Source organism: Danio rerio, chromosome 9 (assembly GCF_052040795.2).
Source record: "Danio rerio strain M-AB ecotype USA chromosome 9, GRCz13ab, whole genome shotgun sequence".
NCBI classification, from domain to species: Eukaryota; Metazoa; Chordata; class Actinopteri; order Cypriniformes; family Danionidae; genus Danio; species Danio rerio.
Genome location: NC_141029.1, coordinates 12,623,700 through 12,640,000, shown reverse-complemented (window position 1 = coordinate 12,640,000; position 16,301 = coordinate 12,623,700). Strand labels below are relative to the sequence as shown.

The 16,301-nt window shown below is 34.6% G+C and overlaps 1 protein-coding gene and 1 long non-coding RNA gene across 16 annotated transcripts in view; both read left to right on the top strand.

The window, feature by feature from the left end:
- znf804a (zinc finger protein 804A) overlaps positions 1 to 16,301 on the top strand; it is a 255,449-nt gene that overhangs the window by 74,796 nt on the left and 164,352 nt on the right. The window lies entirely within an intron of this gene.
- On the top strand, positions 5,778 to 9,024 carry LOC141376026 (uncharacterized). The gene is made up of 5 exons (XR_015498978.1): positions 5,778 to 5,849; positions 6,891 to 6,996; positions 7,121 to 7,191; positions 8,447 to 8,631; positions 8,799 to 9,024. It is a non-coding gene; the product is annotated as an uncharacterized LOC141376026 (long non-coding RNA).

Sequence of the window (16,301 nt, the reverse complement as noted above, 5' to 3'; positions counted from 1 at the left end):
CCCCCTTAAATGACAAGACAGAGAACATTTAAGCTGTGGTGACATTAGAGTTTGAGCATGCGATATTCTGTCATGCGGCGGTGCGAAAAGGGGCTGGATTAAACAAGCTTCTTAGATATTTAAAAAAGCGAGCGATTGCTCCTTGTTTTAAATTTCTGTCCAGAGAGGTCATGTTTTGATCCTCGATTGGTCTCACGCAGTCAAGTGATGCGATTTCGCAGGTCAGAGTTCACCAAACTTGAACTTTGCACCGCAGCAACCTGCGAAACTTGACGCATGACCCTGTGTTTCCAGTCTGATGCGTTCGTGTGCGCATGAATGGAAGTCTATGTGAGGAAAAGCCCAGTGTGAACTCAGCTTTACACAGGAAGGACTAGTCCACAATAAACAAAAAGGAAGGACACAAAAACCAACAATAAACTAACCCAAATATCTAATTACAGTACAATTACAATACATTCTAAACTGAGCAAAACAAAATATAAATCTGAAGAAATAAACAATACAAATCATTAGTGAAATTAAACGAAACATCGGCTTTGCCTCCAAGCCATCAAGCAAATGGTATCGTAAGGTGGAACCAAAAGATGGCTCTTGGCAGCACTTTAGTAAGTCGGGCCACACCTGGAACCTTTGCCATTCCTCACCGACACTGCAGCACGGTAATCTCAGTGTGTGGCCACCACAAGGGCCATCACAAACCCTAATGAAACACATCTGAATTGGGATTAATAAAAAAGTTGGAAATGCAATTTGCAGGACAGTAGGTCCCCTGGAGCAGAGGTGAAGATCTAATTTAAGAATTACATAATTTTAATCACAACTAAAGATTGTACTTTATGGTTTTGAATAAAGTAAATGTATATTTGAGGCCTGTAGCAGGAAAATGTTTCATTCTGAGTTTAAAATTGGACTAGTTTTAATCAGAATTATTAAACCCCTTTGAATTATTTTGCTTTTTTAAAATATTTCCTAAATGATGAATAACACAGTAATGACATTTTTACAGTATGTCTAATAATATTTTTTTTCTTCTGGAGAAAGTCTTATTTGTTTTATTTCAGCTAGTGACGCTTTTCCTGGTGATGTGGAGCCGACTTGCGAATCACAGCACTTTATGTTAGCTGACCAATCAGAGCCTCTTGAGAGCGGTTCTTTCGGAGAAACTAGGTAAAATATATGAAAAAAGTATACAAAGTTAATATATATATATATATATATATATATATATATATATATATATATATATATATATATATATATATATATATATATACAAGGAAGATATATGAAAAAAAAGTAACAACGTGAAGTTGCAAGTGAAGCATTAGCTTTGCATCTCATAATAAACATAACAATAAAACAAACAAACATAATAAAATAAGCCTTAAAAATACACTCTGGACTACCCCTATATGATTTTGTAGCAAAGTATATAAATAGATAAATCAAAAACAATACTAAATATGACTTTAGTGTAGTGTTTTTGCAGAATAAAGAGTTTCATTCAACCCAAAATGAATGTTATTCGTTTTAAAACTAACTGCTAGTGGATGGAGGTAAATTTAATTTGTCATTTGTTTTGTACTTTCATTAGAAAGGATTGCACCACTATTATAGCGTACACAAACTAAATGAAACAACCTACTCAACAATTGAAGTTGTTTTCTCTATAATAGACGCAACCCTGCTGCAAGCTATTTCATGAAGCGGTGGGGACAAAATCGGCAGGGGCAAAAAAAAAAAAAGTATGATGCCTTCGGTTGCTGCAGGGAGAAAAGACAGCCTCGAATCTGCATGAGCCAGGGCAAGATGGGATCAATAAAAGAGCAATGAGCATTCATAGTACACTGGCTTTCTCAACAGTTTTTCAGATTTTACTGAAGGAAATGTCATTGGGGAGACAGTACATTGATACCAGGTTATTGAATGGCAAAGAAGGTAAAAATAGATCATTTTAATGAAAAAGAAGATGGAGACAATGCAAGGCACAGACATTAAGTTTTTCATCAGGCTGTTTTATATCTGAAGGAAGTGCAATGGATCAGACTGCTTTACAGTCTGCATGACATCTTAACTATGATCAAACAGTGGGGTATCTGGCTCTTTTACCCCCTGGGAGCAAGCCGGTAGAAGAGCATGTTCTCTGTTGTCTAGTGAAAATGGTGATCCGCCGAACATAACTCCATTCGAGTCAAGATAGGAGGTTAATGGAGCAAAATAATTCATGCACTTTTCAGATTACGACTTGATTGTACTTAAGGAAAGGCTAGATGCCAATCTATCTACATTAGCAGTTAAAAGTTTGGAATCAGTGCCATTTTTTTTTTGTGTTCTGCTCTCCAAGGCTGCATTCATTTAATCAAAAATACAGCAAAATTGATTAAATTGTGAAATATTATTACTATTTTAAATTGAATGTACTGTAGTAGGGCTGTACAATATATCGTTTCGTCATGGATATCGGTATGTGATAATTCACATCACAGGATATGTAAGGTTAAGTTTGTATTGTATTTTTTTATTTGCTTGTGTTTTTGATGACTGGAATTTTACAATAATTTTCTAAAGCATCCAGAAAAAAGAAATTTGTACCATTTGTGACTTTAACAACAATTCATTTGATTAATTTATTTTTATTTTTATCACTGTGAAACTTGGGAAATTATGAAACACTTTATTTTTGTTGTGTCTTATTCTTGATTGTATTTATAGATCAGGGATGTCAAACTCAATTCCTGGAGGGCCGCAGCCCTGCACAGTTTAGTTCCAACCCTAATAAAACACACCTGATCAAACTAATTGAGTTTTTCAGGCTTGCTTAAAACCTACAGGTAAGTGTGTTGGAGCAGGGTTGGAACTAAACTGTGCAGGGCTGTGGCCCTCCAGGAATTGAGTTTGACATCCCTGTTACAGATTTTATTTATAAAGAATACAAAAGTAACTGAAACTGCAATTCATCGACTCACCTTTGGGGGCTGGCTCCAGGAACTCTAGATGTTCACTGACTGCAATGCTAAATTAGCCAGTTTTACAGTTGATAAAAACCTGTTTACCGCCTGGTACAAAAGATGGTTTTTAGTAAATATATCTGATATTACCTTATTATTATATATTAACTGTGAGGGGGTGAATTTTTTGTATTTTTATAACTCATCCGTTTAGTTTTTATTAAGTATATTAGGCTTGCATAATTAAAGGCGCGGCTACTTGAGTGACCGCTAGGTCTCGCTGATCGCCGTTATGTCATTTCGGCTGATTAACCGCTGAACTCAGAATATATATCATATTTTTGTTTTGTTTTATGTGGCTTTATACATTCAATTGCCTTTTGCAATTATTTGTTACAATTATCAGATGACATGGCATTCTGTGCAATTGTGCTCATAAACCATTGAAGTGGCCTCCATTTACCAGGTGAAGGAAGTTATATACATACCATATCTATAAATGTATTTGTTTTAATTTATAACTTGTTATTTATATATATATATATATATATATATATATATATATATATATATATATATATATATATATATATATATATATATATATATGTATTTTTTTTTTTTTTTTTTTTTAGAACTGTAATTCACTCTATACTTGAAGTATTAATTAGTGTTTTCCTCCTGTTGAAAAAGTCATAAGAACAATGCTTTATGGCTCAATGTATTACAACAGTGTTTTTAATAGCCTAAACACTTTATTGATTTAGTAAACAACCAAGCCCATGTGGTCAGAACACAAACAAGTCATAGGTAAAGAAAAGCCCAAAGAAAAGCCCGTCAAAGCAATATGTTAGCAGGCATCTGTAGGTCCACTCAAGCTCCACCTCTTTGCCCTTTTTTTGGTATCCCCCGGTCGGTGTAATAATGTGCAAACAAAATGGCAACAGTTGGCGACAGCATTTGGCTCTATGAGTGAAGTCGCAGATCCTACATCAATATCTTTTACTATGATTGTTATGCATGAAAATGCTCACAACACATGCACTCCCTCTGCAGAATCATTCCAGTTTGATCTAACATTTTAAATCCTTTCCAAATTGAGATATTAAGTCATCTGGTTAAATTGTATTAATATTACAATATATATTGCAAAATACAACAATTTTTCCAAAATCATGCAGCCCTATACTGTAGTTTAAAATTTAATGTATTACTCTGATTCAAAGCAGAATTTTATGATCATTCTCCAGTATTCAGTGTCACATAATCATCAAGATCTTGATGTGCCCGAGAAGAAACCTTTATGTTGCTGTTGTCAGTTTGGGAAACTGATACATGTCCTGATCAGGTTTTTTTTTTACCCACGAGTGCGAGTCATTTGATTTTGATTGTCTACTGATACCGAAACATGAAGAAAAAAAAGAATAAAGAAGAGTTAAGAAACAGATCCAGGATGTTCCTTATTTTTTATTTAATTCACCTTATTTTAACATTCTGTTAACAAACAGAGCACTTCTGTAAGGTTGCTTGAAGGATCAAGTAATTAATAACATCAATTCTTTACTTTTGCAACAGTAAATCTAATATAAAAACAAATAGTTCCTCAACCTAAAATCCTTCACAGGCAATCCCAAGTTTAAATATCTCACAGTTTGCTATGGCAATGTTGTCGTTATCAACTTCATAATACCTCCAGACCACAGACATACTCACGCTTTCTGCTTTAAGCTGCTTCCGTGTTCTTCGTTGCTAGCATTTAACCAATAGTGTCTATTATACAAATGATAACAAAGTGATGTCATGCCGTATGCGTTGCTGTTTCTGTGTAAAGTCAAGAATTAGCGATAACTCTGTGCCACCACATAACTATAGATGTGTAAAAAAAATCATCTCATTTTCAATAATCACATAAATGATGATGAACACAGCAAGGAAATTTTCACAGTATGTCTGATAATATTTTTCCTCTGGAGAAAGTCTTATTTGTTTTATTTTGGCTGGAATAAAAGCAGCTTTTATTTTTTTTAAATTCATTTTAAGGTCAAAATTATCAGCCCCATTAAACTATATATTTTTTTGAATAGTCTACAGCAGTGGTTCTCAAAGTGTGGGTTGGGCCCCCCAGAGGGGTCATAGAACAATGAAGGGGGGTCGCCTGGTAATTTCCAAAAAAATATTTTTTATTAAACCATAAGAATTACCATATTTTATCCATAACCTACTGAAAAAAAAATATATATATAGTTACTATATACTACTGTATATAGTTACTCTACCCAGATAGCAGGCAGTAATCGGCCCGAGCTCGGCTGCCCCCCGGCGCCTCCGGCTCTGACTCGGCATCGGCGAGTGTTATCCGGGCCGAGTGCGGCCCGCAGCTCGCTCGCGCACATGCGGTTGTGATGCGGCTGTAAAGCACTGGCCCGATTCCGGTCAACCATATCCTGGCCGCTTCTGGCAAGGACTCGGCTGATGGCAACCGATTAAGTTCTTATTTTATCTCGTAGTCTGTTAGCTCCACGTATAATGATAACTTGAGAAAATATTCATGGTACGATAGCAAAAAAAAAAAAAAAAAGAATATTTAGTGTGGATGGTCGCAATGTTTAGACGCAAACAAAACAATATTATTTATAAATAGATTATACATGTCATCTAGAGAAAAACTATGTAAAATTCGCTTATTTTTGAGATAGCACGCTCCTGTGCTGACTTTTTTTTTAAAGCAGAAGTTGGTTTCATAATAAACACATGCGTTACTAAACTCATGATCCAAACTCCAATCCAGACGGTGGCGGTAATGCTCCAAAAAGCTGGTTGTCACCCACCATGGCACGAAGATCACAAGAAGAAAAAGTTTGGTTTTTCAAAGAGATCACGTGGATTCCGGTCAGAAAGGTAAGCTTTTTACTGCTTGTGTTCTGTATAATTAGCGAATTTAGAGCTTAAAGCATTTCCACGGTGTTTGGTTGTAACAGCGTTTAGTAATTTAAAACAGTTTGATACGAAATGTAACTTGCTTTAAGAAACACGACTGGAGCTAATGTATGCTAACGCTAACAGTTAAAACACGTCTGAAAGTTCCTGTTCCTTTTACACAATGTTAGATTGTAACGTGTGTAGTAACTAAAAACTATTTTAATTATGTTAAAGAAACATGAAACGAATTTGTGTGTATGCTAACTTTGCGTTAAAGAAAGTTTCTGTAGACGAATCCATTAACTAACTTGGCAAAACGTGTTTTATTCCTGATTTAACATTATATATATTACTATGCACTTTAATTCATATGTGTTAGCCTATGTGAATCAATTATATCTTTTGTTCAAGCTGTAATGGTCAGTTAATGTAAAACTGAACGTCTTAAAGCAGATTTTGATGTTTTTTTATGTTATTGACAGTGATAAATTCTGATTTAAATGAATGGGTAACAATATTTGTTCATTAAGTCTTATTGTTCTTGTTTAACAAAGGTTAGTGAGATCATTTTGCAGCACATCACGACCAAAGAAGTCAATGGCACACTCTTTTGAACGTGAATAGGCATGTTATAGTTGTGTGCTAAAAGTCCATTATAAGCTGTAAACTGCTGATAGATTTTCAACATAGATTGAGCTTTTCAGACATTACATTACTAATTGCTTCACAAACAGCTGAAATGGTTTATTGTTATTGGCTATCATCATCAAACATTTTTCACAATGGTAGGTTAATCTTCATGGGTACAGAATAATGCATGTGCTTGACCATCTTACAAATCTATGTCTCAGATTCATAAGGCTGTCACTCTGCATGAATCTCCAAATAAATCTTGTGCAACCTTCTGTGTACTGATTATTTACACTATAGGTATTATATGCATTAATTAACTTTGATAGTATTTCAGGATTTGAACTTTTCTTTACGGGAGGTTAACAACAATGTGATGTTTTATTATAGATGCATATGAGGAAGCTCGACTCAAACATCCACACGCTACTGTGATTTCTGACTGGTAGACAGATGAGGATGATGATCGCCTGTCATACATCTAAAGACAGAACAGGTTTGTTTGCAATTATTTTAAACACATACTATCAACGTTATGTCATTGATCTATTACAACCTGTGAGTTTTGCCCTGGCACTATACTAAAGTGATGTTTTGTTTTGTAAATGTATCTGATTAAGGGACAGTATAGACACATCTATACCGTGATGAAGAAAAATTACTTGGAACAAAGAGGCTGGATAAAAGGCAGGTATGAAGATTTCAGAAATCAATGCAGCACCACAAGTACCATCACCATCAATGACTATGGCAGAAATCTTAAGACCACCATCAAGATGCACAGATACTGTACATTCCAGTACACCAGGCGTGTCCAAACTACGGATGGCCCGCGAGGCTTTTTATAAATATCAATAGAATCTGGCCCGCTATACAAAAATGAACGTAATTCAATAAATAACCACCGGGTGTCGCTATTACATGCATTCAATTAAGCAGCAGTTCTTGTTATGATCTATCTATCTATCTATCTATCTATCTATCTATCTATCTATCTATCTATCTATCTATCTATCTATCTGTCTGTCTGTCTGTCTGTCTGTCTGTCTATACACAGTTGAAGTCTGAATTATTAGCCCCTCATTGATTTATTTCTTCTTTTTTAAATATTTCCCAAATGATGTTTAACAGAGCAAGAACATTTTTACAGTATGTCTGATAATATTTTTTCTTTTGGAGAAAGACTTATGTTTTATTTCGGCTAGAATAAAAAGCGGTTTAATTTTTTTTATGAACCATTTTAAGGTCAAAATTATTAGCCCCTTAAGTCTTCAGAACAAACCATTGTTATAAAATAACAAAACTTGATTACATAAACTTACATAACATAAACTTGATTAACCTAGTGAAGCCTTTAAATGTCACTTTAAGCTGTATAGAAGTGTCTTAAAAATATCTAGTCAAATATTATTTACTGTCATCATGGCAAAGATAAAATAAATCAGTTATTAGAAATGAGTTACTAAAACTAATATGTTTAGAAATGTGTGGAAAAAAAATGTTTAACTCTCCGTTAAACAGAAATTGGGGAAAAAATAAACGGTGGCTAATAATTTAGGGGGGCTAACAATTCTGACTTCAACTATATATATATATATATATATATATATATATATATATATATATATATATATATATATATATATATATATATATATATACACACACATATATACATATACACATATACACGTGTCTGTGTGATGTATGTAAAATTTGGCCCGCGACAACGTTTGTTTTTTTGCATCTGGCCCTCGGCCCAAAAAGTTTGGACACTCCTGCAGTACACTAAAGACATCACTAAATTTGTTAAGGTTTAATGCAGCTAGAAAGTAAAGATCAACTAGAGAATATCAGCAGTGTCTAACCCACTGTTGTATTTACAGAAGTTGTATGAGAATAAGCTACAGCTTGATTTATACTAATCTGTTATTTTTCTTTTTTAGCACGACTGACTGAAGTTTTAAAATCATGCAACGTCATAAAGCAGCAGCTGGGCCTGATTCTCACAAAACCAAAACAGACGTGATGAAATTCCAGATGTGAACACATTTGACCTTCCTTTGGCCAATTTGATTTGGAAAAGCTTGAAAATCAACTAAAGGAGCAGCCTGAACAAATGAAGAAACTGGTAAGTTCAAGCTCTTGCTAATTTCAAAGTGTTTTAAGTTTATTTGTTTTTTTTTATTGTTTTTTTTTTTTTGCTTCGTAGGTAGCCTACTTTTTTCCTAATTTTTTTTTTTTTTTTTACATTAGTACTTGTTCACTACTAATTATCTGTTTATCTTTTAATCACAGATGGAGTGAGGACAAATGTCCATACCACGCCACTGACAAAGAAGTGGAAAAATGCATTACAAGGTAGCTACAACTTGCCCCTGACAGGGATGGAGGAAGAAAAAAGAGAAAGCTAATGTGTCAAATGTCTACATCACTATTTTGTTTTATTTTTTAAACAACATTTTAAGTGTATTAACATATATGTATTTGTATATATATGTATGGTATGTATGTATGTATGTATGTGTGCGCCAAATTCTGAAGAAACATCTTGATACATTTTTAATAAACGTAATACAAATAAAATTATAAATATAAAATTGCACAAGACGTGTATATATATGAAATGTATAATCATGTCACTCATGTCTTGCTGTTTGTGCAATTGATTTTGTTCAAGTTTATTTAAAAAAAAAGTTTGACTTTATACTTCTGCAATTATATATATATATATATATATATATATATATATATATATATATATATATATATATATATATATATATATATATATATATATATTTGTTTGTTTATTATTATTTTAATGTTTTATTAAAAAATGTTTCAAGATGTTTCTTCGGAATTCTGCAGTACTTTTTACAAGTTTGACTTGGATATTTTACGGATTGTCATTGGTATTTTTAAGATGTTTCTTGCTATATCTTAAATTGGTTTCTATATTTAGGTTTATATAAAATTTAGCTGTTTTTTACAAATTTTTAATTCAAGTCTATTGGGAAAACAGGGTTGTTTTAAAAAACATCTGTGTTTGTGTGTAATTTTTAGATTTTTTAAAATCTTTCTGTGTGTCTTTATTGTGTTGTTTTATTGTTGTTTTTATATTGATATTCTTGTGCACTACAAAATTATTTATAAAATTTTAGTACTATTTTTTTCATGCAATCAATAAACGTTTAACATTTATTTTGTCATTTGTCTGATTATTTTCGTTACAGAATATGTATGCAGTTTGCACTTTATTTAAAGGTTTAACGCAGTGCTTACACTTTGTGTTTACATTATAGCCTGTGTTTGCTGTTATATAAATTCAAATGGTTGTAATACCATATATCAAGTACCAATGTAATATCAAAAGGTTTTATAAGGTGTATAAATACGGAGTCGCGCCAGCTCCGGGCCGCAGCGCACATTACCCTCGCGCCGATTCCGGCGCGGATGCGCAGCGTCGGCTCGCTTACGGCCGCCGCATCTGGCCCGCTTGATTCGGGCCGGAATCGGGCAGTGAGTCCACAGGCATCCGGCCCGAGTCCGGCAGCCGAAGTTGGGCCGAGGGGTTAGTCTCCGGCAGGCGACAATCTAGCCGGAACTGGCCCGAGTGTATTTTGCTATCTGGGTAGTATATTATAGTTACTATTTCTATTGAATTGCAACCCTTGGGGTAATTACATTATATTAAAGACACAGCAATAGTGTCAGATGCAGCAAATTAATTTTATAACACCAGGATAAACTTTCTGGCACATTTACAGCACTGACATACATTTAAAAAGTTAAATGAAGAATAGACTTGGGTTCATTGGTGTGTGTGCCATTGCATGCAAGGTTTCTGTATTTATAACCACCTCAGAAGATATTGGGGGTCACAAGTCACTGGCATTGTTATTTTGGGGGTCGCAGGCTGAAAAGTTTGGGAACCCCTGGTCTACAGCACAGGTGTCCATTCCAGTTCCTGCAGGACCGCAGCTCTGTACGGTTTAGTTTAAACTCTAATTAAACACACCTGATTATACTAATTGAGACCTTCAGGCTTGTTTGAAACCTACAGGTAAGTGTGTTGGAGCAAAGTTGACTATAAACTGTGCTGAGCTGTGGCCCTCCAGGAACTGAAATTGACACCTGTGGTCTACAGAACAAACCTTTGTTATACAATAATTACCCTAACCTGCCTAGTTAACCTAAAAAATACCTAGTAAAATATTATGTAATTAATGTCATTATGGCAAAGATAAAATAAATCAGTTATTAGAAATTGGTTATTAAAACTATAATGTTTAGAAATGTGTTGAAAAAAATTAACTGAAATTGGGAGTAAAAATAAACAGGGGGCTGATAATTCAGGGGTGTTAATAATTCTGACTTCAATTGTGTGTATATACACACACACACACACACACACACACACATATATATATATATATATATATATATATATATATATATATATATATATATATATATATATATATATATATATATATATATATGAGTCCTGATTGTGAGGTAACATCCGATTCCGATCGAGTCTGAAACCATGTGATGATATCTGGACATCCCTAATTAAAATATATTTACTTGACTTCTTTTAAAACATTAAAACAAATCTTATTGATTCCAAACTTTTGCCTGGTGTTGTATGGTCATCCCTCATGCTGGGGCTGGAAAAATTCTATTTTTTTTTTTTCACAAAAACTGTAAAACTGAATGGATTGATTGGTGTTGAAGATCACCCGTGTTGTGAAGCATAGATTGGGGAGATCTATAAGACCAGCGCATTTCACGATAAAGAGCGAGCCCTGATCTTACCCTGGTGGTCTCTGGGTAAAGCGGCCTATTGTTTAGAAGTCGGATAACAAGGCAGCAAGTAAAGCATTTGAAAATCAATACAGAATAAAAAGCGTCTTTTAGAAGCCTGAAAGTATGTCCAGGAGCTACCACGCTTTCAATTCACCCAGCTGCGGTGTAGCCTGTCTGTTCTCGCTTGTTCTTTGCTCTGACTATCTTTCTTTTCCCCCCCTCCTTCATTCCAGAGGGCCCAAGGGCCCGAGCGGTCCAATCTGGATTCAAACGCACTCTTATTTGTAAAGATTCCTGACAGCTCCACGCGTCTTGCCAGCAAAGCGTTGGAAATGAAGCGCGCTGATGATGTACAGAGACAGTCTTTCACGGCCCCTCAGTCTTTGTTTCTGTCACTCGTTTTCTCTCCCTCTCTCTCCTGACACTTTTGCACGCGCTCAGTCTTACCTGTCAGCTCGCAGCACAAAAAGTTGTTCTCATCACTGTAGTCGGGCCACACACCGAAGATGCAGCATCTGCACTCTTGGTGGAGGAACGCTGATTGATGTTGCACAGTACCACCATCATTTCCTATTTAGCTCCATAGCTGCTTCTGTGTAACCTCTGCATACATTACACACCATGCCGGAGCAGCATCTGACTTTGCAGTATATGGGTTAGACGCAGTGTGTAACCAACGTGAGTTTATAGATTTTTTAAAAGTTTCCCTTTTAAATGTCAATGGAATTTCTCCCGGGGCTTCTGGTCCTTCAAATGACACACAAACACAATGATATTACTTTGAAGTTGGTGCTGTTAGAGCTTAATAGTGCTCTTGGCACTCTTTGTTTTGCTCTGGCTGGTATTGTGTTTCTGATAAATTTGTAATAACGATACACCGAGTTCATTATTTTACCAGTAAAAACTTGGGGTATGCACAGTACCACTCAAAACATTGTCGGAGGAATTTGTTTGGTAAAAAATAATGCTTTTATTCAGCAGGGATGCATTAACCTAATTAAGAGTGACAATAAAGACATTTATGTTACAGAAGATTTCTGTTTTAAATAAAAGCTGTTCTTTTGAACTTTTAAGAATCCCCCCCAAAAATAAAAATAAATCAACTGATTACATGAAGAAATGTTTCTTAAATGCCAAATGCTCTTATTAGAATGATGTCTCAAAGACTATAGGACAATAAAGGCTTGAGTAATCATGCTGAAAATTCAGCTTTGCTATCACAGAAATAACTTATTACAAAATATTAAAATAGCAAAGTTATTAGAACTTGTACCATGTTTTTCGGAAAAAAAGGTCATACCTACGTATGCATGTTGCACTGTATCTAAATTGCATTATCTAGACGAGAGAGAGAGAGAGAGATGGTGAGAGAGAATATATTTATTATTTCACATCTTATTCAGATTATTCAGTTTTTGTTAGTTCATTTAGAAATTAAGCTAGGTTAAATCAAAGTCTCGGGCAGTGTTCTCAGGCATTCTGTCTGAATGGGGAAACATCAAATTCACCAAAATTGCTTGCAAGTTAAGATTAAAATTCATATTAGGAATCACCAACAAAATTAAACAACAACTGTCTCTTTAGTTTCATTTCTAAATGCTTGAATCACCAACACCATTTCACGACAATTCGTAATATTTGGATTTAGTGTCTAATTCGTTTGATCTCATTTGTACAATTTAGTATGATTCGCTCATCCCCCAATGACGATTTGGTTTAGGAGCGGGGTTTGCTGCCACACCTTCTTTTTAAAATCGTACATTTCCATATGACTGAGCGTGTATGCATTTGTACAAATTAGCCACTAAACTGACAAAATGTCAAATAGTTACGTTTCCTCATGAGATCAGACTGGAATCTCACAAAATCTGCAGAAACTCACGTCTGGTCCGAGCTGCTCCCCAGGACAATGATCAGTTTATATCGCTTATTTGCTTGGTTAATGCTCTTGTCTAAAATTTGAGATTTGATAATGCAATGTGTTTGCTTGTGAACTTGTCCAGTTAACTGACATGTTTGAGTGATACCTCGGAGAGGTGTAGGAGTGAGTAAGTCGCGCGATATACAACACTGAGATGCACAATTTGTATTGGTCCACTAGGTTCAGGAGAATGTGCTGTTTTCTGTATGTTTTTGTTTTTAGTTAGAGCAGTTTAGTTAAGATGTTTGGTACGTTGAAGATGTTTCTTTTCATGTTTTTCTTTTCATATTTAGTTTAGTTTGGTGAAAACAGTTACTGACTAATTTATTCATTTTAAATATTTTTCTTTCACTGTACAATATATTTTCACTGGTTTCATTGGAGGTATGGGAAATTAACAATTGCAGTGATATTTGGTTTTCAGTTCATTTCTTTCTCCATCCGCTTGTCACACACATTAAACTATTATATGTTATGTAATCTACTCCTAGTTTAATATTAACATCTAAAAAGACGTTACAATGATTGGCTCCTGTACTAGAGGGTGGGGCTTCATTCACAATATTGACTATTATACCTTTTCCCATTCAAAACTATATGAGTGACAAATCTTGTGTATTCAATAGTCTTGGGTTAAGCAAAGCAAAGTAAAGTAAAGCAAAGTAAAGCAAAGTAAAGTAAAGTAAAGTAAAGCAAAGCAAAGCAAAGCAAAGCAAAACAAAACAAAACGATAATAAGCAATATGAATGGATTCAAGTCGCAACAAATCTTATAAATTAGTATTTAAACTTTAAACAGCACAACAGTGCCAAATAAATGTATTCAAAGCAAAACTATAGTGTAAAAATGCCTATTGTTTGGCACCAATCTACTTGGACAACTGTCAGTGTTTTAGCATAATTTAAAGCATAGTCATTTAAATAATGAAAAATAACAATATGGAAAAAAGAATTCAGATACAATATCCAGATGTTCATGTTAACTTTTCTTTTAAAATGAGAATATTTTTCAGGCTCCTGTATGTAGGATGAGTATTTTCATGTTCATGTGGCAATGAGTAGTTGCTGTTTTTTTTTCTTTGCCTTTTAAGAACCCCTATCATGGATATTTGCAAGTGAATGAAAACATCCAGCTGGGGTTTAAATCTGAAAGTGCATCATGTGTAAAACCATTGATTCTTTAACAAAATAGTCGAATTAATGATTCAAGTTGGGTTCAATTTTTTGTTTCAGTGCGTCGATGTCGATACGGTACATCACCAAATATGTAGTTCCAGATTCTGTAAAATGTGAACGCACGTTTAACTTCAGACTCTAGCGGAGCGCTGAGGATCATGGGACTGATCATAATGCGAAGATGACGATCAGACTGGGTCATCGGACCAATCAGCACAGATTAGCTTTACGCTAAGAACGAATCATATGGGAGCCGTTGGGATAATTAGGTAAAATCCATGCATATTATAAAACAATGAAAGTGTTTTGACCTTGCATGCATATCAGCCTGTTGTTGGAGAACCCCAAAACCAAAACATGACCATTTATAATGCAAAATAGGGGACCTTTAAAGTGAATAAAGGCACATAAACAGGAGTCTCGGAATATATATATATATATATATATATATATATATATATATATATATATATATATATATATATATATATATATATATATATATATATATACATTTTTTTTTTTTTTTTTTTCAAATTTGAGAAGAAAATGTCAATTGGGACTTACAGTAAAGGTTTTTGCTTCTTAACTCTTCAAATGTAGCCTAGGTGAGGATAAGGCAACAATGTCTTATTATTTTTCTAAACATGGCCAATATCAGATTCCAGAATGAACTGATCACGACTTAAGTTGATCTAGTGAACTGATAGATGCATAGAATCCAACACAACTGTTCAAAGTACAGTCTCATTGCAAACCCCATATCAGTATTCAGACCACATGTGGATGTAAAGAATTGAAAAGATCAGATTGCATGTGGTTTGAGCTGTTCACACTGTCATAGAGAGGAAAAGAATAAGATTATATAAGCAAAAAATCTGATTTGGGCTAGTGTGAACAAAGCTGGAGACTTTTAAAACAAAGCATTATTAAGAATCCTGCTGACCCTGAGCTTTTTGAACAGGAATTCCTATTAAAAAAAAGATTTTTTTATCCACCTCATGTATTGGAAGAGAAATACAGATGCTTGCAGCATGAAAGAGCTTTGTAGTTGGCCATTGTTGTTTTTAAGATTAGTGCTCTTTGCTGGGATTCCTGTACGTTGTGGATTAGGAGTTACAAGTACCCTGTTTATGAAGGGATTTGAGGAATTAGGGATGAAACGGAATAGTATACGCAATGCAAATGTGCCCATTTCCCTCTCCAGCAGGAATACAAATGCAAATGAACGCCGTTTCAGAGAAACCTCTTGTTATGCCCATTTGCGTGATGTAAAATGTGCTGGTGAAACTTACAGCGAGCAGGAAAAAGAGAGGTTAAAAAGAGGTTTTACTGAACTGCTTTTGAGAAAGCAGCTATTATTCAGTTGTCTTCTCATAAAGGTTTCATTTGCAGTAAGACGTACCACAACAATGCGCAGCCACAAATGGAGATTATTGATTGAGTCAATTGCCATAAAATCACATCCATTTCCTGCCTATTCAGCAGTCAGCGGCATGGAGTGTGGTGAATGAAATATCCACACAAGCCCATTACCCAGCCAAAAATCCAAATGGAAAAAAAGAGCACATCAGGCCATCAAGACGAGAATAATCTAATATCTGCCTTCAATTGAAAATCCCCCCATTCAGCGAAATGTCCCTTTTTAAATTTGAGGCCCGACTAGATGGATTAACAGAGCATATTATAGTGGTAGTTTGTGCGGAGAGTAAAAGCTTTACCTAGACCTATTACAGAGACAAATAGGACGGCTGATGCTTTCTATGGGAGAGGCATCTTGGCGGTCAGGAAAAAGATTGAGAAATTAAACTGCGAATAGCATTTCTCAAGACTTAAAAGCATGTTGAGTCCACCTTTGTTAATGGCTGATTATGATATTTTCACTATGCA